Source organism: Diorhabda sublineata, chromosome 1 (genome assembly GCF_026230105.1).
Source record: "Diorhabda sublineata isolate icDioSubl1.1 chromosome 1, icDioSubl1.1, whole genome shotgun sequence".
Classification (NCBI taxonomy): domain Eukaryota; kingdom Metazoa; phylum Arthropoda; class Insecta; order Coleoptera; family Chrysomelidae; genus Diorhabda; species Diorhabda sublineata.
The window spans coordinates 27726143-27751799 of NC_079474.1; the positions used below are offsets into that span (position 1 = coordinate 27726143).

General features: G+C 32.0%; 1 protein-coding gene across 2 annotated transcripts in view; it reads left to right on the forward strand.

The window, feature by feature from the left end:
• LOC130452349 (mannosyl-oligosaccharide alpha-1,2-mannosidase IA-like) overlaps positions 1 to 25657 on the forward strand; it is a 158664-nt gene that overhangs the window by 80087 nt on the left and 52920 nt on the right. The window contains exon 1 of one of the 2 annotated variants that reach the window (XM_056791556.1): positions 19197 to 19372. The exons of the other annotated variant lie outside the window; for it this stretch is intronic. The gene's annotated coding sequence lies outside the window, so the exon portion shown is untranslated. Of the gene's footprint in view, positions 1 to 19196; positions 19373 to 25657 lie in introns of those variants that run through there. 2 annotated transcript variants of the gene reach the window in all.

Below are 25657 nucleotides of genomic sequence, written 5' to 3' on the forward strand. Positions count from 1 at the left end.
CCCTGTTACACATGAAATGACTCTATGGCGGCTGTACAGATAGACAGATGAGCCCTGACTTGACGCCTCTAAATTTTTTTTGTGTAGACACCTCAAACATAAAGTGTACATGAACAAACCGAAGGACATCTGTCAGCTAAATGAAAATATCCGCCAGGAAATGACAGCAATCACCCCAAATTTATTGACAAGAGTTTTCACAACTCTGCGTTCGCGTTTAGAGGACTGCCGTCCGTCATTTGGATGATGTTATTTTAAAAAAAATAAACTTTATTTACCTAATCATCATATTGCGCCACCCTGTATATGTGAAGAACGTAGTACAAGTGATTATTTTGTTGCAGGATAATCGGAAATCGCACTTTGGAAGTAGGACAATTTCTGAATTCCATGCATCCTTATATCTTGAAGATCTCTCGAACAAATATATATCTGAGATCTAGAATACAATTATTTCATGATATCGTATCAATTTGATAGATTTCATCTTCAGTCTACTATTCCAGTATACTATTCCATGCATCACTATGTCCTCTATCAACGTCTGTTCCTGCACCTTGTACCGTTGTACCAATAGGTACAGAAGAATCAATCTTTCGACCTGTATTTTTTCAGCATTTTTAGGATTGGCTACTTCATTTTTAGAACGCAATGCAGATAGAACAGATCCAAATCCTTCTTCGGGGTTGCATATCCACATTCTGCAAATGTATGAGCTCCTGTAGTTTCTTCTGAATAGACGCTGCATTTATTTTCAATCCAAGCTGGAGGTTGCGTGTTTGTTTAGTTCTGTTTGCTCAAAACTAGTAGTGATAGTGCTTCTATCCACAATGCTCTCGATTTTTTCGGTGAAATTTCCAAGAATAGGCAGATTGAGGCCTAAACGGATCGGTTAAAAGAGGAGATCCGTTGCGTGGAGTATACAGATCGAGATTAAAGCATTGGATCATTTCAAACAATGAAGGTATAACTCCAACCACCCTCTTGATAAAATTTCTTGAGCTCGTTAGTTGCTATATTTATTTGAATTTCATTTTATATTCAGTATCAAAATTTATTTAAAACTATTGAACTATACAAAAAATGAACCAAAATTTATATTTTTTTGGAAATATCAGTAAGTTATGTTGCTCCATCAGCAGGTTAGTCTTTGTACCACTGAAAACCTATATAACTCATAATTTTTGCTCATACATACAAATTTTGAATAATCCTTTGTGAAATGTCTAAAAGATCAGGTTTTTTGTCATTTCCAAAACTCTTCACAGAATGTACCACTATTTTAATGAACGATGCTTGTTCTGCGGCGATTTGTGTAGGAAACAAAATGAATTTAGACAAGGTGTATGGAGGTTGCCTTAGTAGAGTGTGACCTCGTTCTTTGCAGAATAAGTCAATATAATACATAATTTAATTTTAAACTTTCTATAACAGTTATCAAATTTTTTTGGGACCTGTCGTAAGATTAATCTCAGTAAGAGGGGTAATGTTTTCAAATAAAAATGCAATAAACCCAATTTTTTTACTGCTTTATCCTTTTTAACCCCTCCGCATCAATAGTTTTCGTCGTTCTCTTCAAAATAAGCGTTTACGTAAGCGATAACGTCTTCGTCTAATGATTAATCTCTCTCTTGTACGTGATATTTTGAGATTCAGATACAGGAAAAAGTAGCTAGTAGCTTGATCTGAATATGGTGAGTGGTCATACAATTTCAAGTGCAATTCAAGAATTTTAACTAGGGCCATCACCGAAGATGCGTTGTCTTTATGGAAAAGCATTTACTTTTTCTACAAATAGGGTCGCTTCTTGTTAAGATAGTCGATGAACACAATCCCATGACTATCTTAAAAAATGATTGCCGCCACTTTTCCTGTCGAAGAAATCGTCTTTGCTTTTTTCGGAGCAGCTCCCAACCCACGAATAGCTTACTCATGCATAATTCTGCAGTTTATTACAAATGCATTATTTTATTACGCCAATAGCTTCTTTTATTTCTCTCACCTTAATCCGACGGTGGTCCAGTACGATTTGGTGAACTTTTTGGATAATTTTGCTGCGAGACGAAATTTTTAGTTGCCCCAGACGCTCGCCATCAGTTAAGAGATGCAGCCATGTGTGAATTATACTGGACAAAAGTTTGACGGTCGTAAGTGATGGTGCAGCGTCTTTGTACACAATGTTTAACTGCTCTTCCATTTGGTTTTCAAAAATAATTATTTAATGACAGGTCGATACTCGTTGTTTTCACTTTCGGAAAAATCTTCACGACCCACTTATACGACTGTTGAACAGAATCCGAAATAGCGGAAATTTTAGTGAGATTCTCTCAAACGCATGTGAAAATATATTTCCCAATTTATATTGACATCTTCAGATTGAGGTCGGAAATTTTTCAGACAGCCCTAATAGCGTAAACTATTATAATACGTTTCCCTTTAGAGTTCGTCATAATTAAACAGCAATTTTTACTATTCTCAACCCAACTGTGATTTAATCGTATCACATGACTGTTGAACCATGTTTGGTCAAGAAAGGTGATTAATCTTTTAGAACGTCTAAATGGTTTTATCGTAAGCAAATAATTTTGCCGCAACATCCTTGATTATTCAGTAATAGTCATTCACATCTCAAGTTTTTTCATATTTCGCACCACAAATTTTAGGATTTAACGTATTACATCTACAATATGTAATCTGAATAATCTGCTCATTTTTACTAATTTTATTAATATTAACTCTTGTAATACTCTGTATACTCACCATTTACAATTCCATTCTCAGATTCCTCAATATTTTCGTTTTTAAGTCGATAAAATATATTTGAAATAAGTTTTTTAGTATGTGCAAGTATATAAAAAATTATATTTAATATTTTTTTTGTTACAGGTAAATATCCATTGGAAAACGTTTAGACGTGAGTATATAAGGAAATAATCATACTTAATCCTTGCCTTCCAGTCTTTTATGGGTGTATAAATAAACTTTACTTAAACACAAAGGACATCTTTGCCTGTCTCAGACCCAGTAAATTACTCCAGTAACTGATTTTCGTCCTGTCTGTTTCCTTTTCTAGTATCTTCTCCATTGTCCTGTAGCCGATTCCCTAAAGGTTTCAGGTCGTACTTGAGCAAGACTACCTGCTATTTCATTTTCCTCCACTTCAATATATTTCAGGCCCGCAAATTATTTTTTCCACCTAGCTCATTTAACCTGTCCAGACATTCACAAACTATCTTGGATCTCATGAACTGAACAAGATGATAATCTCGTTTACGATAATTCCTTTCCAAATCCACTTTTCTAACTGCGTATATTATATTTCTACTTGAGATTTAATTCTGAGCTGTACACCCCTACTCTAGTTCTGCCTGTTGTTTTGGAGCCATTCTTGCACAATTTGATTGCATTTCTGGTCGTTTCTAGTAAGTTATTTGGATCTCATCTGGTTATACAGCTTAGTGCATATACACATTTCCGTAAATAGAAATCGGCCAACTATAAACTTTTAACTCAAGTATAACTTAACTATATATATTTTTTTAATGTTTCATCAGATCAAGAAAAGGAATATGCTGTTTGAAAGTCAATTTAATATGCTTTAATGTGAGCATAATTTTATCAGCAAGGCTTATCGTTTATATGCGTAGCAATCGGTAAAGAAATGAAATGTGTTTTTGTGGTAATTGTAACAAAAATAACAACTTTGTCAAATATTAAAATTATTGCGTTTATACCAGAAATTTTCATATTATTCGTTATTTGTAATCTCAATATTGTTCAAGTGTGTTAGTGCAGCTTTGATCGAAAATGGACTTGGTCAACGAGATGTTGCTAAGTAATTGGTAATGACCCGCGCATTGGGTCCGTTCATAGACGACCTGAAACAGGCAAAAGATGATTTACAACCGCTCGTCACTTTAATGTCGTTTAAGTGCAACGACAGCTCCGTGAAGTGCGAGGAGTGATTACGATTGCTGCAAAACTTACCCCACCTCATCGACAAAAACGTCTGCGTTTTGTACAGTATCATCTGAATTGAAACTTGGAATCTGCTCTGAATATGCCTCCATGGTGGCGACCAAAGAAGAAAAGTGTGCGAAAGACCAAGAGAGCGATTTGGAGATTGCTGCTTTGAAGAGCGGATTGCTTACGGAGGTGGTTTCTGTATGATCTGGGGTGCAATTTCTATAGGAGCACAAATCGACCCTGTGTTCATTCGTAGGGGCGACTGTGTTCACGGGAGAAGATGCTTAACGGCTGGTAGATATATCGAGGAGATTCATACAGTCCTGACCTAAATCCGATAGAACATTTATGGAATGAACTAAAAAGAAGGAACTCTAGCTAGACTTCCTTTCCCAAACTCAATCCCAGAGCTTATTGTTGCAGTAGAAAAAGAGAGGCTCAACATTGATAGTTATGTTCCGCACTGGCACTGAAACTCATGGAATAAAAATATAGGGAATTTGAAGCATTTATTTCTTGTTAGTTCTATTAAATTGAGAGTCCAATATTGAAATTTAAAAATAACTTTCAAACGATTAATAAAATAATTTATTCACACCATCTATTTATCAAAAAGAATTTATAATGTTCCTAAGTAATTTGCTTTGTTTATTTTGTCAAAATTACGTCGACACCCATAAACGCTAACAAGGACTCGAAATGGATTTCCCAATTGTCCCATTTGAACGCGTCGGGCACAGCAATCCATTTATTTATTACGAAATTGGATTAGTTTTAATTCGGCAGACAGTTTTCGTCAATAAATTGTAGGGTATCTCGTTAAATAGGGCGTATTATTTATTTCTATTTACAACCTAATCATTATTATTGTTTCAACCGTCAAAATTCATTAGTAAAATACTAATAAATATTAGAAAGACAATAATAATTGTCTTGATTTGAATTACCTACCAGGCTTCTCTGCAGACTACGAGGGTTGGTTCGTAAGTCATGGCACCTTTTTTTTTCTTGTAAATATGTAAATGGATAACAAACGTATTTGTATCGTGTGAAATTTTTGCAGGCATAGTGTATATGCAGGACAACATATAGCTTTGTGATAACTGGTAGTGCACAGAAAATAGTCACAGTACTTTAGAGGAAGCCCCGGAGAAAAATGTCTTACTAATTCTTAGCTCGTTACGCAATAATGTGTGGACGGGGTGCGTTTCTCGATGCCACCTGACTCTCTAACTCGAGAAGCGTCCATTCTCTGTCGAGTTGCCTGATGATGACAAGTGCCACGTCGGTTCGCACATTAACCATTGCTTATCACTGATTAACAAACTTTCCTAAACACTTGATACTGTACGGTATGCGAAGCCATTATTGATTGATATTTTTTCTTCGGACAACTGCTAGCTATCACAAAGCTATCTGTTATTCTGCATATCACTCGACACATATACGTTAGAGATCCGTTCACAAATCTTCAAGAAAAGAATAGTTGCCACAACTTAAGCGTCAACCCTCTTATTACTCCTGAATACTGCTTAGATGGTTAGGTTAGGCACTCTATATAAGAGAATTCTTTCTGCTTACATTTTTAAAATTAATTTTGACTTCTTTCCTGAAAATTATGATATTAGTTGAGCATGATGAAAGTTTAGGAGATGTCTCAATATGAAATAACAATACAGATTAGCCTGCAAAGATAATGTACCTCAAAACTAAGTTATAAAAGTATATGGGATCTAAACACCATATTAGAAATAAACAGAAATGCAATCAAATTGTAGAGAAACAACAAATAGACCTAGGGTGTACAGGCCCAGAAGTAAACACTCTGAAGCTTGGTAACGAACCAGTTATCATCTAATCCGATAATTGAGCAGCCATTTAAGATCTAACCTACAATGGCATAAGATCCAAACTAGTTTGGGTATGTCTGATTAAAGTTAAATGAGATAGGTAAAAATAATAATTACCAGTAAGTAAGAAAAGGAAAGAATAGATTATTTGCGTCGTAGAGTATTTGAAACCCCGAACTTCATATATACATGGTGGAGGTTTGACTAGGATATATTAAACATTGAAAAACGCTACAATGGAAAGTGGATTCTGGATTCTGTTAATCGATTCAACTCTGACTGGAACCATGGAAATGAAAAAAAGCCACAAAATAACTTGAACTGTACAATGTGTGATAAAAAAATACTTAATTCTCATTTTTATTTTTGGAAGTTTAGCCCTGCTTCACGAAAAGTAAATTTTTGTAAAAAACCTGCAGTTTGTTCAATATTTAAAGAAAGTTAATCAATAAGTTTTTGCGAAATTTATAAATAAGGATGCTGATACAATGCTCTATCAATAAAGAGTGGTTCAATGATTCCTAGCTTGTTTAGCACATCAAACGTCTTTGAAATACCTTGCTTTAACTACGTTTTGGAAAGACAGGAAACCATTTGTGGTAAAAGTACTTTTTTGAAAATTATTAATTTATGAAAATTTCTCTTGTCTAAAATTACCTAGACAAACAGAACTGCAATCGCCTTGTTTCGTCACCTTAAATTTAGATTTTGTAAGGATAAATTCTATTTACCCCATCAATACTCAGTAAATGTATTTTACTTATGTTTGTTATTCATTTGGGGGTTTGCATATATTGAGTTTAAAGCAATTAAAATACCTGTATCACTTTCGTTATAAACTTTTGGCTATCTCTTATTATAATGATTGTATTATCGTTTTCGTCGGTTCCATTTCCATTTTCCATTTTTTCCTCCAACAAAGTAGTGTTTGAAAGTTCATTTTAATAGACTAATATTATTATGAATATAACTTTTTACATATCAGTCTTTGTTACAAATATTTGAAATCTTATCTCATTAACTTTTTGTCGCACTTAACCGTCAAGAAAAAAAATTTTAAATTGGTCTCCAAGCAAGCAGGGCTGGAAAATTTACGGCTGAACATTGGGAGGAAGGCTGGATGCAACTACACGATGCGTCCAAAGTTTTTGTCAGCATTCACCTTCCAATGTTGGCAGGAGACTAGAACCTTACCTAAAGAACTGAAAACATGGCGAAAAAGTGAACGGATATAAATTCTTTAAAATAAGACAATGTTTCATTGCCAAAGTATATCGTTGGAATCGGCTTTACTATAATAACAGTTTTTTAATTGTTTTTTTTAAATATACGTATAATGTGTGTACCGTGTTTAGTATTATGTCACATTCCGTTTTCGGAGAATCGAATATTATGATTTTATGTCAAATAAAAACAAAGAGGAAAAACATTAATATTAATAGTACATTGTAATAATCGTCTAGCTATTGTGAATTTTTAAGAATTGATGTATATTTTATAAACACCGACGTTCTAAAAACCGCTGTTAGTAAAATTCGTAAAGTCAAGGTTGGTTTCATTGAAATTATTGTTGGAAATACCATACAGTTCTTGAATTTTATTTATACAAGAACATGTCTGAAATTTTCTCATCGCTAAATATGCCGTTACGGATAGCTACAGGATATAATTGGTTGTTTATATATTATCATGATTATACAGTTGAACGGAACTAGTTAGTATTTTCTTGCAGCTCGATTAAAATATAGATAAAATAAAAAACATATATTTCGAGTGCACCGCTATAAAGTAACAAAGTAACTTGTGCTAGACACGTAAAAGTTAACAAATAACCGAAACATTAAATTAAATATCGCTTATTAATTTTCCCAATATTTTATTCATCATTAACAAAAATAGACTAATTGATTTTGAGAAAGATTAATAAAAAATAATCTTTCATGTGTTGATGATGATTAAATAGTCATGTAACATCACAATATTGAGGCATAATTCAAAAATCTCAATTTATAGAAAGTGTCTTATAATAGTGAGGAATGTGAGGAATGAGGATATTCTTTAGGCGTATCAATAAAGACCGTGAACTCTTTAACATCGTGAAGAAACGAAAGATTGCATATCTTGGCCATATAATGCGAGGCCATAAATATCAATTCCTTCAGCTAATAGTCGAGGGCAAGATTGAAGGTAAGAGAGGATTGGGACGGAAGAGGATGTCATGGTTGCGGAACGTGAGGCAGTGGATGGGTATACAAGATATTCAGACATTGATCCATACCGCTAGAGATATAGAAGCCATGAAAAATGTCCATTAATGTATGTTCACTTTGTGTATTAAATAAAAAAAAAGTCTTAATATTCAAAGTTGAACCCATCGTATTCTATGGTTTTAACCCAACGTTGCGCAACAAAAAATTCCATTTTTCCCACACCATGCATTAGAATAATTATAAATTAGACGATGCAAGGTCCGGACTAAATGGTAGAAGTTCAATACAATTAAGTTCTTAGTTTTTATTCCGCACAACTTTCTTAGTTTCCAGTTTAGCAGTCTCCTGTTGTAAGTGGTAGAACTTCATATATTCGCATCATTTGTTGACTATATACCTTCATAGCTCAACTATCTAGAATGATTTCGAAGTACAATAATTCCATCATATACAACAAGACTTTCGGCTCGAATCGATCTCTCTTTGCGACGGTTTCTGGTAATTGTCCTTTGTCTAACCATTCATCTTGTATGTTTGGGTTGCTTAGTTGAATCCATTTTCCATCAAAATATGTCTAATAAAAAGATTTTATTATTTTGGCATGGCAAGTAGCAGTTTACACATCTCTACTCGACGTATCGCTTGAATCTCGATTAATTAGTGTGACTCTATTTAAAGATCTTACCTAATGATTTTAAATGACGATGTATGGTATCTTTAGAAGGTCCAAGGGAGTCCGATAATCGACTAGTGCTGGTACTAGGTTGGTTTTCTACTGCTTCCTTTGTAACCTCAATATCCCACGCAGATGGACGACTTTTCCATTATTAAAATGATTAAACCTACGCTGCACCCTGTCCTTCGCCGTGTCTTCCCCTTTTAATTTCACATATTTTTTCCTGCCACGGCTGTTTTGAACTTTTGTTTCCTATAATGTCTTAACATTTCACATATTTCAAATATATCGCATTCTATACTGTGTATTATTATAAAAACTGCGTCGTCAATAAAAAAAAAGAGAATGACTGAAAGAAAGTGATGCAATTGTACTCTTCACAGAATTAGACAATATTCTTAATAAGTTACATCGTATTTAATTCGAGGTGTAGAAATTTTCACATTCACAACCAAAGAAAAAGCAACCTGGAGATGTCATTGTGGAGGAGAAAGAAACTCCAGATCTTGAATGACTCAGTCAGAACAGATGCTGGGGTACAATGAACTAAAAGGCGAGCTGAAAATTCCGTACATAACCCTTAATTCACATCTTCATCACTATTTTCATGTTCAATTATTTTCGTTTGAGTTTTATTAACATAACTTTGAAAAGAGTTTCGGAAGAAGGAAGAAACCGATGAAGGAGCAATCTGGAGATGTCATTATCGACTAAGGTAGTAAATCTAGCAGAAACTAACGAGTTTACATTCTGTGGAGAAGAGAAAGGAACTCCAGATCTTGAACGTATCATAATCGTAAGCATATGTAATTGATGTTTCGAACAAGAAACCAGTGAAAGTAAATATTCTAAACTTCCTTGAAGCCAGAACAGATATTGGTGTATCATGGAACTGTAAGGCCTAATAAATTATGTGCATAACCTCTAATCCACATTTAGGTACATCAATAATTTTCGTCTGTTTTTTGTTAACATAGTTTTTTATTTCTCTTTATCTGTTATTATTACGGTTTTATTAACGATAGTATGGACAATTGAAAATGACAATAAAAATAATGTGAAATCATTCATTCATCATAAAAGAACAAAATAGAAAACGATATACAAAATACTAACAATATAAATAAATGATAGACTGAAAAAGGTAGTGGAATCAGAAATAGGGGTATATCAAAAAGGTTTTAGGCAACGAAAATCAACAGTAGATGCCATAAATACTATAAAACAAGTGATCGAAAGAAGCTAAGAGCACAGCATTAATATGCAAATACTATTCATCGACCTCAAACAAGCATTCGACAGTCTGAAAAGGAGGACGATTATAAAGTATATGGAAAAACTACAAGTACAAGTACAAAAGTTAATACGATTGGGGAAAATGACTATGCTAAATTCTAGTGCAAGGGTAATAACAAAAAACTGACGAATTTGAAATAAATGCTGGTGAATACAGGGTGACAGACTCTCGGCGGTATTGTTTAACATTGAAGTTGAAGGCATAATAAGAGAATGTAATATCGATGGAAGTGTCATTAATAAATCATGGCATATGCTGATGATTTAACATTAATAGCAAGATACCGAAAGAGTCTAGAGAACACATTAGAGAAAATTGTAAGAGAGGCAGGAAAATGAGGATTGAAAGTGAATCAGAAAAAGACAATATATATATATGGAAATTGAAAGAAAGAAAGAATTTCGCAAACAAGACACAGTGAATATAAATGACCTCATCTTCGAAGTAGTCGACTTAGGAACTTAGGATCAATGATAAGCAACAAAAATGACACAGAAAACGAGACAAAACAAAGAATTCATGCGGGATATAGGGCATCTAATAAGTACAAAATTATATTGCAGAGCAAAAGAATTAGCAGAGCAACCAAAAAAAGAGTCTACAAGTCTGCGATAAAACCAGTAGTTACATACGCCGCTGAAACAATGAGACCAACAAATATATTCAAAGAATAACTAAGGATGTATTAGAGGAGAATAATTAGGAAAATTCATGGACTAGTAAAAGTTGGAAATAATGAGTATAGAAGACTTATGAACTATGAAATTAAGAATATATTAGAAAATGAGGATATGGTAAATACAATTACAGCAATAAGGAAAAAGGATGGAAAAACGGCAGGGTACAAGGAAAATCACAGAATGAAGACCGAGCGAGAAAAGATTGCTGGTAGACCAAAAAATAGGTGGGAAGATCAGATTGTGCAAGATATGGAAAATCTGGGCGTACGTGACTGGAACACACACATGCAGGACAGAAGAAAATGGAGAACAATAGTCGAAGCTGCAAAAATAAATATGTGATAAGCTGTAATTAAATAGGGTAAAATGTGATATATATATAAATATATATATATATATATATATATATATATATATATATAAATCTTTGCCAGCTATATTATGAGCGGTTTCTTATTGGGAAAGTGGCAAGAAAACACCCAAGTGGACTAATTTTAATATATTGTCCAATGTTTCGAATACTTATGTATTCATCGTCTGGGAAATAATTAATAAGATTTCCGGTGATTTTTGATAGTATTAATGCTTGTATAGATTTTAAAACTCATAGAATTCAAAATTAAATATTCAAATTGACGTTGATAGAAATATTGATTAATTGAAATATTAAGTATATAAGCTTGTATTCTAGTATCTTTGATTTGATTTTATTGTTTAAATTTGTGTTTTTGTTTTTTAAATTTTAAACTACAGTACACAGATCACATTATCGGAGGTAGTTTACATATTTTCATTTAGAATTGAATTCCATTATGACTCCGAGTCATTTATAATATTACAAATAACCCAGACTACACATTTTTTTTAGGAAACTTCATTGTAGCTAAAAATACTATCATCATACTACCGATAAATGTAATCTTCACATCAGAAAAGTAATCCTATTATTACTGATCGGTTTACATTTTTCATTATTTACGTTTTATTTTAATCCAATTATTTTTTATGTATAATTTGTATTCGTATTGATCTACTTATCGTAGAATACAACCCAATTTCTCACAAGATATGTTATTAAACAGATCATTAATGAACATTGGAAGAGTAATGGTACTCGTTTCAATCCCTGGGGCACTGTTAATCTAAAAAGAAGCCATTATAAGCAACAAATTGTTAGCGTTTCAAAATACGGCTTCATTAACTTACAATACGCCATATAAAGCTAAAACAGTTTCAAAAAAATGTACTGGATGTTTATAGCGACATAAAATTGTGATAGTATGTTGGTCACTACTTCATCCTGATAGAGAAAGAGACAATTTTATAAAAGAAATAACAATTTGGCTTAATAATAATAATTGTAGAATATTGAATTTTCTATTAAATATTCCAGTTTAATTTACAATCTGTTCACAATAGAGCAAACAGTAAATATTTTGAATACTAGTTCAATAGATGTGTAGGAATAATAACCCAGTGGTTATATTCTATTGAGCTATAGTTACAACGTAACTACTTAAGAACTAGGGACAAGACAAGTTTTGACCGGCTAAAAGAATATAAGTATTGATAAAATTTTTATAAGAGAAAGGCATGAGGTCTAAAATTCTAAAAGTTAGATTAAAATCACTATTTTATAACCCATTAATTAAGTCGTTAGGACTAAATCGTTAGTCTATATCTCATAATAGAGTTAACGTTCAAATCACGAGCGATAACACAAACCAAGGAGCATCGGGGATTACTGTAACAGTTTTTACTTGAAACCTTTGGATGATTTCTATATTCGAGTTTGATGCCGAGCCTCAAAGTTGCACTCCATATAACCAGATTGGTTTGAGAATAACTTTATATATCAAACCCTTGTTCACAAGAGGTAGCTTGGAGTTTCCTCAGATAATCCTGTAGAGTTTATGCAGCTTGAGGCCAAGTTGTTTCCTTTTAGTGAAGATGTGTGTTTTCCACGTTAGTCTTCGGTCCAAGTGAATTCCGATATATTTTACGTCTTCCCGTTGTGATAGTTTAGACTCACGGGTGGACAATTCCCTCTCCTATTTGTGAATTTTATATGTACCGATTTTACTTCATTAACTTTTATTCTCCACAAGTTTACTTCTGCAGGTATTATAAGGGTTTCTACGAGCCGTGAATCCTAGGTAACGATCATCAAATGCGACTGTTACTCTGGATCTATCAATTCTGTGTTTCAGTTTCCTGGAACCGATTAGTTAAACTTTTACAAAAGAAAAAAATAAAGTGGCTGAGAAATAAGATAGTAGAAAGTGACTTTTTAATAAGGGTATCCCACAAGAACCGACACACAGGAGTATAGGGAAGCATCCCTGAGGAATTATAGGACATAAAAGTAGAGCCCAAAATTTCAAACAATAATTAATTTCTTTGCAAATCTTTAATTCAAAAATACCAAATTTGGTACACTATGAGATTGTTAAGGGCATTAAGTAATGGTAAGTAGAAATCATTCTAAAGGATTAATCAGTGGTGATATAACCTTGAAATTCCATAATTCTATAAAGGTTTTTTTAGTTGTCAGTTGAATTAAAAACAAATTATACTATAGATAATTTGTTTCTAAAACTTTTCATTCATTTAATTTTTCATAAAACTTTCGATTTCAACAATGTTAATTAAAAAGTTACCAAAAAATCAAGAGTTGGCTATGAATTTATACATCAAATTTGACAATTTTTTTCGTCATTTTTTGGGCTTTCTGTGTCGGCTCTGTATTACAGTGACCTTAATCAAAACATGTGAAATGAAAATTACATTTAACACAATTGAAGAATTTGCACCAAAATTAAATTTCAATAAATGAACTGTTGTGATTGAATTAGTAGATAAATAATACAACAATCATCATAACATCAGACGTTTGGAGTAGGTAAATATTCCCAATGACCGATTATCGATCCCTAACTTAGATCTGTGGAACATGGTATCAAAAGGACATTCTTTTTCTGCATATGATTCTGTTCTTCGAGAACAATTACTCACATTTAAAAAAAAAGGTGGGAAGCAAGTGTTTGCCAGGAAGGTAATCAAAGAAACAGGGATACCAAACCATATACTTAAACAATCAAATGCGGCATGAAAAAATATGGTCCAAAATAGACCAACAGTTTATATTTTTAGACATTTATTGATATGAAAATATAATGTTTGTAGACTATATTTCATCTACGTATTAATCGCGACATTTATGAAATATTTCATCGAATAAACACGCGGCGATCTCCTTGAAGTTAATCCCTAGCTAGAAAAATATGGATATTGATTAAATGAAATGATTAGGTCAATTATGGCAATTATCATTAACTAGGTATGTAATGGGTAAACTAATATTTATTTTGCTAAAATTATTAATGGTGTACAATTTCGCTTCCTCCTTTTAGCTAATATCTACCTATAAATTAGAAAAAAATATACGAGATATGATGAAAAAAGACTGTGAATTATTCCATTAAAAACAAAGTAAAAAGGTAACTTATAATTTCAGTTAATTTCCTTTAGCGTACTTTTCTTACCTAGTAAAGCATCTATGAAGCATTTCTGAAAGTGGCAAGGTGCTAAAGCCGCGGGTATGAATAAAAACACTTTTGAACCATCAGAAAATCGCGAAAAAAGAAAAAGTTGTTGTGATTAAAAAAAATGTTCTCTCATTTATCATGAGTCTTATATATCAGTACCCCTTTTAGAATTTAGTTTAAAATTGTTTTCTTTTAAACTTAACTCCTATCCAAATATGCTTCATAATCGAAGAAAGCAGTAGCCATGAACATTTTCGACTTCGATGGGCCTTTTTAGAGCGAGGTGAGAGAATGAAAAAGCAATAGACATCTTATAACATTCTTGAAATTCCATTGTATTTTTTTCCAATTTTGTAAGGGTTTCACTTAAATTACTTGAGTTGAGGAGTGAGTTACCAAAAATAAATAAAGAAAACCCAAAGTGTATAAATTGCTTGAAGGATTCTAAACGGTCAATTGAATAAAAGAAATAATAATAACAAAGAAATCTTGAAGTGTACAGAGGAGTCAAATTTGAAGTTACAGTACGAGTCATCATAGTCAAACAGATTCTGTAGTACAACGTGACAGGTAAACCTAAACGAGGAGTTGCAAAAAATGAATAAAGAAACCCCGAAGTGTATAAATTGCTTGAAGGATTCTAAACGGTCAACTGAATAAAAGAAATAATAATAACAAAGAAATCCTGAAGTGTACAGAGGACTCAAATTTGAAGTTATAGTACGAGTCATCATAGTCAAACAGATTCTGTAGTACAACGTGACCGGTAAACCTAAACGGGGGTTACAGAAAATGAATGAAGAAAACCCGAAGTGTATAAATGGCTTGAAGGATTCTAAACGGCTAATTGAATAAAAGAAATAATAATAACAAAGAAAATTCCTGAAGTGTGCAAAGGACTCAAAGTTAAAGTTACAGTACGAATCATCATAGTCAAACAGATTCTGTAGTACAACGTGACCGGAAAACCTAAACGAGGAGTTGCAAAAAATGAATAAAGAAACCCCGAAGTGTATAAATTGCTTGAAGGATTCTAAACGGTCAATTGAATAAAAGAAATAATAATAACAAAGAAATCCTGAAGTGTACAGAGGACTCAAATTTGAAGTTATAGTACGAGTCATCATAGTCAAACAGATTTTACAGTACAACGTGACCGGTAAACCTAAACGGGGGTTACAGAAAATGAATGAAGAAAACCCGAAGTGTATAAATGGCTTAAAGGATTCTAAACGGCTAATTGAATAAAAGAAATAATAATAACAAAGAAAATTCCTGAAGTGTGCACAGGACTCAAAGTTAAAGTTACAGTACGAATCATCATAGTCAAACAGATTCTGTAGTACAGAAAACGAATAAAGAAAAGCCGAAGTGTATAAATGGCTTGAAAGATTCTAAACGGCTAATTCAATAAAAGAAATAATAATAACAAAGAAATCCTGAAGTGTGCACAGGACTCAAAGTTGAAGTTATAGTACGAGTCATCATAGTCAAACAGATTCTGTAGTACAACGTGACCGGTAAACCTAAACGGGGGTTACAGAAAATGAATAAAGAAACCCCGAAGTGTATAAATTGCTTGAAGGATTCTAAACGGTCAATTGAATAACAGAAATAATAATAACAAAGAAAATTCCTGAAGATGCGCAGGATTCAAAGTTAAAGTTACAGTACGAATCATCATAGTCAAACAGATTCTGTAGTACAACGTGACCGGAAAACCTAAACGAGGAGTTGCAAAAAACGAATAAAGAAACCCCGAAGTGTATAAATTGCTTGAAGGATTCTAAACGGTCAATTGAATAAAAGAAATAATAATAACAAAGAAATCCTGAAGTGTACAGAGGACTCAAAGTTGAAGTTATAGTACGAGTCATCATAGTCAAACAGATTCTGTAGTACAGAAAACGAATAAAGAAAAGCCGAAGTGTATAAATGGCTTGAAAGATTCTAAACGGCTAATTCAATAAAAGAAATAATAATAACAAAGAAAATTCCTGAAGTGTGCACAGGACTCAAAGTTAAAGTTACAGTACGAATCATCATAGTCAAACAGATTCTGTAGTACAGAAAACGAATAAAGAAAAGCCGAAGTGTATAAATGGCTTGAAAGATTCTAAACGGCTAATTCAATAAAAGAAATAATAATAACAAAGAAATCCTGAAGTGTGCACAGGACTCAAAGTTGAAGTTATAGTACGAGTCATCATAGTCAAACAGATACTGTAGTACAGAAAACGAATAAAGAAAAGCCGAAGTGTATAAATGGCTTGAAAGATTCTAAACGGCTAATTCAATAAAAGAAATAATAATAACAAAGAAATCCTGAAGTGTGCACAGGACTCAAAGTTGAAGTTATAGTACGAGTCATCATAGTCAAACAGATACTGTAGTACAGAAAACGAATAAAGAAAAGCCGAAGTGTATAAATGGCTTGAAAGATTCTAAACGGCTAATTCAATAAAAGAAATAATAATAACAAAGAAATCCTGAAGTGTGCACAGGACTCAAAGTTAAAGTTACAGTACGAATCATCATAGTCAAACAGATTCTGTAGTACAGAAAACGAATAAAGAAAAGCCGAAGTGTATAAATGGCTTGAAAGATTCTAAACGGCTAATTGAATAAAAGAAATAATAATAACAAAGAAATCCTGAAGTGTGCACAGGACTCAAATTTGAAGTTACAGTACGAGTCATCATAGTCAAACAGATTCTGTAGTACAACGTGACCGGAAAACCTAAACGAGGAGTTGCAAAAAATGAATAAAGAAACCCCGAAGTGTATAAATTGCTTGAAGTATTCTAAACGGTCAATTGAATAAAAGAAATAATAATAACCATTTCTGTGTGCACAGGACTCGGAAGTCAAACACATTTTGGAGTACATAGTGACAGACATACTGAACTGAATCGTAAATAAAAACTTCGTTATTTTTGATGGTGATGGATAGTTAGAATAGTGTAATTAGATAGATAGATAGGATATAATTTTTTCTTCAATTTAGTTTCACAAATTGTCGTTATTTAGTGTAAACCAATTTCTATTACCAATTAAAAAATATTCATATATATGTCAAAATTTAATGCTATTTTTCAACATCTGTCTTTGAAGAGAGATCACGAATAACGACAATTTATAATAATTTCTTTGATATTTAATCTGGATCATTATTTAGAATCAATATAACCATTTAGGATAATTAATCAAAATCTCATTATAAAGTTTTATGAATTATTATAAAAACCCATGGAGAGAAAAAGTGCTCTTCATCTAATGTTTCAAGTATCGCTACCTGTTTGATAGATACTAAGTAAATATGTTAGAGTACAGTAAAATCAAATTTCGAACAATACAGACATTATAATCACTTTCATGAAATGTGTTATGTTTTTTTATTTCGTGTACGACACGATTGGCGCCTAACGTTTATGTTTTTTTTTTGAATAAGTAGACGCCTCCGCGTTATGAAGAAAAGAACCACATTCAGGGGTTGAACCGCGTTTGCATTTTGAAAATTCTCGACGTTTAGAATTTACTTGTGTCCATGAGTGAAAAATCATATTAATCTGCCGGTTTTTGTGGTGGGGTAGGTAATGGGGTATTCGAGAGCATCAGATTTTGGGAGGGGATGTTAAGTGAAACCAAAGGAACCTCAAATTAAGTATACTAACGATTTGGACTTGATGACAGCTTTTGGCACATCTAAAAATGTTAGCGCATTAGATTTTGATACAGTAGGTTCAGCTTGATACGTAAGAAGTGCTGACTACTAATCTAATGATTTTATGGAAGGATTTCTTTGATCAGACGATTTGAAAAATGTTCTTCTGAATAAATCAATCAGTTAACAATAGTTTCTTATTAAAGATATATGCAATTAACAAAAAACCGATGGTATTTCTATTTTTATTTTATAAAACAAATATAAATTACATGGTAAAAATAATTTTTATTTTATTCTTGATCCATGGAGTTATTGTCATCTTGCAGATCAAGTATTCGAAAACATAGAATATACATATTTTTAAAAGTATTTTTAAAAATAATAAACTGAGGAATCTACGCCTATGGTAGATCAAACAAAATTGTCGGCAAGGGTTTTGCAATTGTTATTGGAAGAACTATACAATTAACAAGAAAAGTTGTAAAGTATCTGTAACCTATGTTTTATTGAAAATATCAATACTTGCCTGTTGACATCACCAATTTTTTGTAACACGTGCACAGCTTAAATAAAAATTTTTAAATATTCGGCGTTTCCTTTAAATTGAAAAAAAAAAAATACGAACGCTCTCGAGTAAATCAAGGTCATGAATTTTTTTAACAACATTGTAACCCCCTTGCATCAAGCTCAAATCGTCAGATTAAGGAAATATAGATTTTTTGTATTATAATTAACCTACCTTACCTTAATCTGACACGCTCGACTATTTCAACCGATCGATTTTTTTTACAAATCTGATCCAATATTCTGAACGCACGTTCCAAGATATAGTGCTAATACTTGCTGGACGTACTTAACAGGGTACAAGGATGTCCCCTAATGTTAATCTGCCGCGCTCGAGTGAATCTCAAAATGCCCCCTATAGCTCCCCTACTATCAATAAACTTTCTTATAAAACAACAAGTTCATCAAGAATCATGAGGAACCGACGTGATTATATAAATTTCAACAGATCGTATCAAATTAGTTAAACATCATTATTTTTATTTTCTATGTGTTTGTATCTTTACAATTTATAAATGTATCGCGTGCCATTTCTTAATATTCATAAAAATACAAAGAAACCGTTTATCTCCCTTTGGTCTTCTACTCGGCCATTGATTGGTCACCATAACCCACGCGATAATTATTCAGCAAATGCCGATTACCAGTTTTATTTTGAAAACAAAACCACGAGTTCTTTTTGATAAGGAGCTATGTCGTGGTGATCGTTCTTTCTCTGTTTCACTAAAAATTCATTCTGTTTCACTCCGAACAGTCCGTTAACACCGAGATTGTGGTATTCGCGGATCATCTCTCTGATCAGTCTTACTTGATTCAATAGTTCTTGTCGGTGCTATTGTCCGCTAATGAATTTTTAACCGTGTTGCATGTTGATTTGCGAAGGAACGGGATTTTATTCGAGTAAACACACACAGGTATTTATTGTTTGAAATAATTTAATTGAAAAGCTATTAACGGTTGAAATTTCTGTTAAAAAAAATTTAATACATATAAATAAAGATTAGAATTTTTTTTCATATTAATGATCCTGTCGCTCTTAATAATTCATCTTTTTACTTCAAAGGTTGAGCTTATTTTCAACGATTTTTTAGAAAATTGTTTGAAAATTATTTTTGAAAAACACATGTGAATGTCGTTATTTGGTAACCCATAAAAAATACCAAGTAGACCAGAGTAGAAGCCTTTAAAAATAATAAAAAGTAAAAAAATTATAGTAGGATAAAAACAATTGGAAAAGGAGGAGGATATTATAAAAATGAAAGGGAAAATAATTTACGGGCGATCTGAGATCAGGAAGGGAAAGGGCGTGAGTTTTTAAGGGTGAAAAACTCGATTTCTGGCAAAACTATGGAAAAAAGTCAAAAAACAAAGTTATAGGTAATAAGAAGATCTCCAACTTTTGTATTCACACTTTTTTCACATAACCTCAAAATTTATTTGAAAAACAAAATCAAGTTTTTCATTTTAAACTGTTATGTTGTACAAAAAACATTTTTGTTTCAAGAAATTTTGTGAAAAGTTACCTTTTTACATCCCATATACACTGTAATGTATTTGACTTGAAATATTTATTTTTTCACGTTATTTTGACATAATATCGAAAAAGCACCCTAATTTTTGAACGAAAATTCTCCCGTCAAAATATCGGCTTTTTTAAAAGTTTGTGAGATTTTTATTCGTTGAAATCTCTACTTCTTGATGATGTAAAAAAATATTACCATTACCATGATAAACTTTCTCAGAAAAGACAAAAAGTAGGACGGAAAAATTCTCATCCGAATTTTTTTTCCGATCATTATGTACAATTCATAGATATTTATTAAAGTTCTAGACTCTTATTACTTTTGTCCATCAATGTAACATGAATTTCAAATTTTCTATGTAATTAGAGCGGAAAAATTCAATAAACAACTCAAAATTGTAAGTATTAAAAAAAAAGCTTGGATGTTAGTTTTTAATCGTCTTATTTTCTGCCTTTTCTGAAAAAATTTATCGCGGTAGTGGTAATATTTTTTACACCAACAGTAAATAGAGATTTCAACGAACAAAAATCTCAGGGACTTTCAAAAAAAGCATATATTTTGACGTGAGAATTTTCGTTCGAAAATTAGGGTGCTTTTTCGATGTTATGTCAAAATAACGTGACAAAATAAATATTTAAAATCAAATAAATTACAGTGTATATAGGACATAAAAAAGGAACTTTTCACAATATTTAGTGAGAAAAAAAGTTTTTTGAAAAAGATAAAAATTAAAAACGAAAAACTTGATTTTTTTAATTTTTGATATTGAGGTTATGTGAAAAAATTGTATAAATACAAAAGTTGGAGTTCTTCTTATTATCTACAACTGTTTTTTTTTCATTGTACTTGTAGTTTTGGAAGAAATCGAGATAAACGGTTTTTTACCGTTAAAAACTCACCCCCTTTACCTTCCCGACCTAACATCACTCGTAATTTATTTTTCTTTTGTTTCCACCATATTCTCCCCCTTTTGCAATGTGTTTCATCCTACTATTATTTTTTTACTTTAATAAATTATCGACCCTGGTCTAAAGTTATAAATTGTTAGAATGATCAATTTAGGTCCAGTTTTCTTCATCTCCTAATTTCTAATAAATAAAGCTTCCTATAAAAGCATTTTCTTCTTCTCCTTTTCACATTTCTTTCTTTCTTATTTTTTTTGCCGCCATACGAGTACCTTTTTGAACCAACTCCTTCCGAGAATCTCCAATTTTCAAAATTGGCGTCCATTTATTTCAGTTTTCAGTGGTAATCTGAAATTACATCGTATTACTTGAGACAAAATTCTGATACTCAAATTATCTCTTTTTCTTAGTTGTTGAGATTTTTTATTTTTAAGCTGCTCCTGTAGATAAATATATTTCATATTCATTCACAGGTTGAATACAATCAAACTAAAGCACATTTCATGGAAATGTTAACATTTATTAGGATCAATTTATTAATGAAAAAATACACTTTGGTTTATGGAAAATTCTATACCATATCTTCATCAAACTCTTCCTGAAACCTTTAAGGGCTTTCTGTAGAATTTACTCTTAAGAGCACGTCATCTCCAGTCACAAATGCTTCATGCTTAATTGAATATCATGATAAGTAGCATCTTTTCTTTGTATCACAAGTAGAACATTTATTAAGTACATAATTACAAATATGCATTTATCCGGATTCAAACCGAGTAAGGAGGAGACACGGTAAACATATATAATTAGAATTTTGTGGCAAATGAAGAAACTGAGATTAAATTTACTCCCCATTTACATAGGTAATCATTGCATAAATCCAAATGTATGCGGTAATGGCTGAACAAATATTATCCACATCGAAGAATATGATGCAGCTCTTAGATACATTGACCGTCCAAATGTTCAGTTCCAATAAATGCAGATTTCTCTTTCTGGGAACTAATCACCACTCAAAAAATTCACATAACTGGGACAGAAATGATATTTGTACAATATTATGACAGACATATGCAAAAATTAACCCTGATAAGTTGGAATTTATAGAACCGTGATATTCATACTGAACACACTGTTTACTCTACCACTATACCAACACTTACAATTACACTGTCTGACGCGCGTTTTGATAACCAAGTTATCGTCTTCAGAGACTGAAGTTAAAACTGTACAAAATAAAAACATGTGACAAATGTATCTATCTAGATGAAGAAGTAGTAAATAGAATTAGATTTGGAGTGAAATGAAGTATTTGTGTATTTTTTTACAATGAAGTTTATTATTGAAAACTGTATCGTAGTTTGCTCTAAAAATCGGAATAAACATTTCATATGTTTTTCTGAGATAGATATTTTATTTATGAATCACTCAGTGTATTAGATCACCGGAAATCTCCCTCATAATTCCATAAAATCCTCTAAAAACGTCTTAGCTATAATTTACGTACTTCAGCCACAATCTCAAGTGGTGTGTTATAAATATTTGTCTTTATGTTTCTTGAGACTCGGTATTTGAAATTTATTTTTCCTGTTTGTGTGAAACCAAGTGAAAAAAGAAATGCATTCAAGCATATTTCCAAAACACGCTTATCTGCTTTATGAAAAGCTAATAGTTAGTAGTTATGGAATGGCATTTTTTTCATCATTTTCGAATGATAAAATTCATTTTGCGATTAAAAATCAAACAAATTTCTTAATTTTTGCGTAGAGCCATTTTTATGGAAATCCTTCTTTAACCGAATCATTTCACAATTACTTTTCAAAAACTGTGAAAGAAATAATTATTTTTTGAATATACGTTTACACTGAATTAGTTATTTAAAAACGATATGTCAAATATGTAATTATTTCTATTTACATACCTCTGGGAAGTGAGCAAAGGCAACAACTAAGACATTTCTTTCATAGTTACATGGAAAAGGAAACGTATTTGGCCACATAAGAAGAGTTTCGTGACGCATCATATTTTGAAACATTTAAAATTGCGGACGTAGAGTGTTTGCTACGTACTGCAATGAATGAAGAATCAACATTTCCAAATAGTCTTTCATTTAAATATATTGTTATATGAATTATTGAAGCATTATATATTTCTTTTCCTAATTTTCGAAATAAAGTTTGAACTTTGTCCTTTTGTTAAGTATATGTTCAACAAACAAAATTTCAAATTGAATTCTTAATTATACCCTTCTGTTTTATTCCAATATTTGCTCTTTTCTGGCTACTTCTTCCCCATCTAACTTTGCTTTACTGTGTTTGTATTAGTTTGAAAAGGGTTCGATTTGTTATTTCAATGTTTTCATTAGCACAAGCTGCACGTATAGCGTCATACCCATTACTGCGTGCTTTTCAAACGAAAATATTTTTTCAAAGTAAAAACGTGCATTTCCATTTGCATTTCCACTAAAATGTAGACCGTTACTTGTGATTGGTAAATGTGAGAAGATATCGAAATATTTTCGATATAAAACTTTTTTAATTAAATTATTTGAAAGCTTGTTTACAGTATAGTGCAAGAGACCGAGTGTTTTGGAAAATGTTTTTAGAATAAAAAGTAGAATAGTTGTAAATAATGGTTTTAAATATCGTCCCAAATCTAAAACTGACTTATTGACCTCTGTACACAACACTGCTCTTCGCCTGTGTCATAAACTACTAAAGTATCTTCCGCTCCTTCTAATCCTGTTCATTCGCTACTTACCACCACGTCCCCACCTACTAACTCACGAACAATTGCAAATTCTATCCCTCAATTGCTCGCACCTCTACTCCAAAATACCAACCTTTCTTCGACTTGCCCACTTCACTTGCCTTCTTCTTCGCCTTGGATCAAAACTATTCCCATAGTATACACCTCACTTACAGTTTATAATAATCATAAATATCCCAGCGCCCTTGTACTAGAAAAAGCATTTCTAGAAATCCTGCATAAAAAATCCTTCGACTTAATTCTCTATATGGATGCCTCCAAAACTTAATTCGGTGTCGGTTGCGCAGTCACTACAAACCACGAACTTATAAGTTCTTTCTTTCTATCCATCACTTCCCATCTTATGCCAATCCACTCATATTCCTTTTTTTATCGTTATCTCCTTCTTTTCATGTCTTTCTTTTTTTTCTTTTTTGTTCCTTGCTGATCTTGCTTCGTATACTATTGTAGTCATTTTGTCTTCTGTTATTCTTATGATTTGGTCAAATCTCGAACTGAATATTGGAGTGACTACTTCATTTTATACTGCGTTCTTCTTCTTTTTTTGTTATTTTTAATTCTAGATATTCAAAGCTTTCCACGTGTTCAAGTTTTGTTTCATTTAGGCATTATTTTTTCTTCTCATTTATCTTCATGTTGATGTATTCAAAGCTTACATTATATATGCATAGTTTTTGTGCATATTTATTTCGACTTTAGCTTACATATTACAATGTCTTACCTTATAGTATGTAACATTCGCTTCTTTCTTCTACTTTTATCAAAACCAACCGAGAAGAATAGTGGACCTAGTATACATCCTTGTCTCACTCCTCGCGTTGTCTTGAATGTTCTTGACATTTAGTGTCTTGCACTTATCGCATTCGTTGAATTCTTTTATTCGGTCTCTCTTATTTAGGAATCTCCATATATTCCTGACTATCTTCTTGAAAGCTTTCTCGAGATCTATGAAATAAAGTTACACTTCTCCTTATTCTTCTATAGTTTTTTTATTTATATGTAAGAAAACTTGTGGATACCCTACGAGTTAACCGACACAGAACAGAACCAGAACAGAAATTGGTAGAAAATATGCTGAAAGATTTTCAGAGTATTTCAATGTATTTTTTTTATAAAAATAGGTATAGTGGCAAATTTTGTGCTAGATTAACCAAAAAACGGTTACAACTTGCTGATATATTGTTTGCCATAGTTATTCAGAGCGTTGAAAAATTTAAAACCAGCTAACGCAATAGATTTACCAAGAATCTGGAATCTGAATATTGAAACATCCACTCTATAATCATGGTTGTTAAATCACAACTAAAAGGAGGTAAATTTACTTTGACGGAGGAGTTAATCACAACATGGGAAACGTGTGTTTCATTATAAAGGAGCATCGTTTTAATTATTAAGAGCAGTGGGAATTATTTATAGAAACAACGTTTACGTTTTCGTACAAACTTTGCTGTAACCCACGTCTGATATATAACTCATTCATTTCATTCAAATATCGTATAATCAATAACTTTCCTTCGTGTTTTGTTCAAATACTTATATAGCTTTCAATTAAAAAGTTTGCAGGAATTCTCACAACTATAAATAAATTAAGATTGACGTTTTTGTGGAAGTTTTTTTACGTTCAACCAATAAAATTTGCAGGAATGTCTAATTATGATAAAACAGCTTCTCTTTTCCTTGGTAACAACGATATTATGTTTTATGGTTAATAACTTATCAATCTCTCAATGACGAAGTAGTTTTATTGTTTGAATTTCATATTTTTAGAATTCCTTTCGAATTGAGATAAGCAGATGACTCAAGATTAAATTTGTATTTAAATAATTTTAATTATACACAGCATTTGAATGAAAACTATCTCATCCACAAATTATTCACCTATCTCTTCAACACATATAAAACTTGTTATAATGACTTTCACTATTAGATTTTATTCAAGAAAATGGAAGTAAACTAAATATTTGATAATAAAATAGTAAAAAGTAAAGAAATCAAAAGCTAAAGA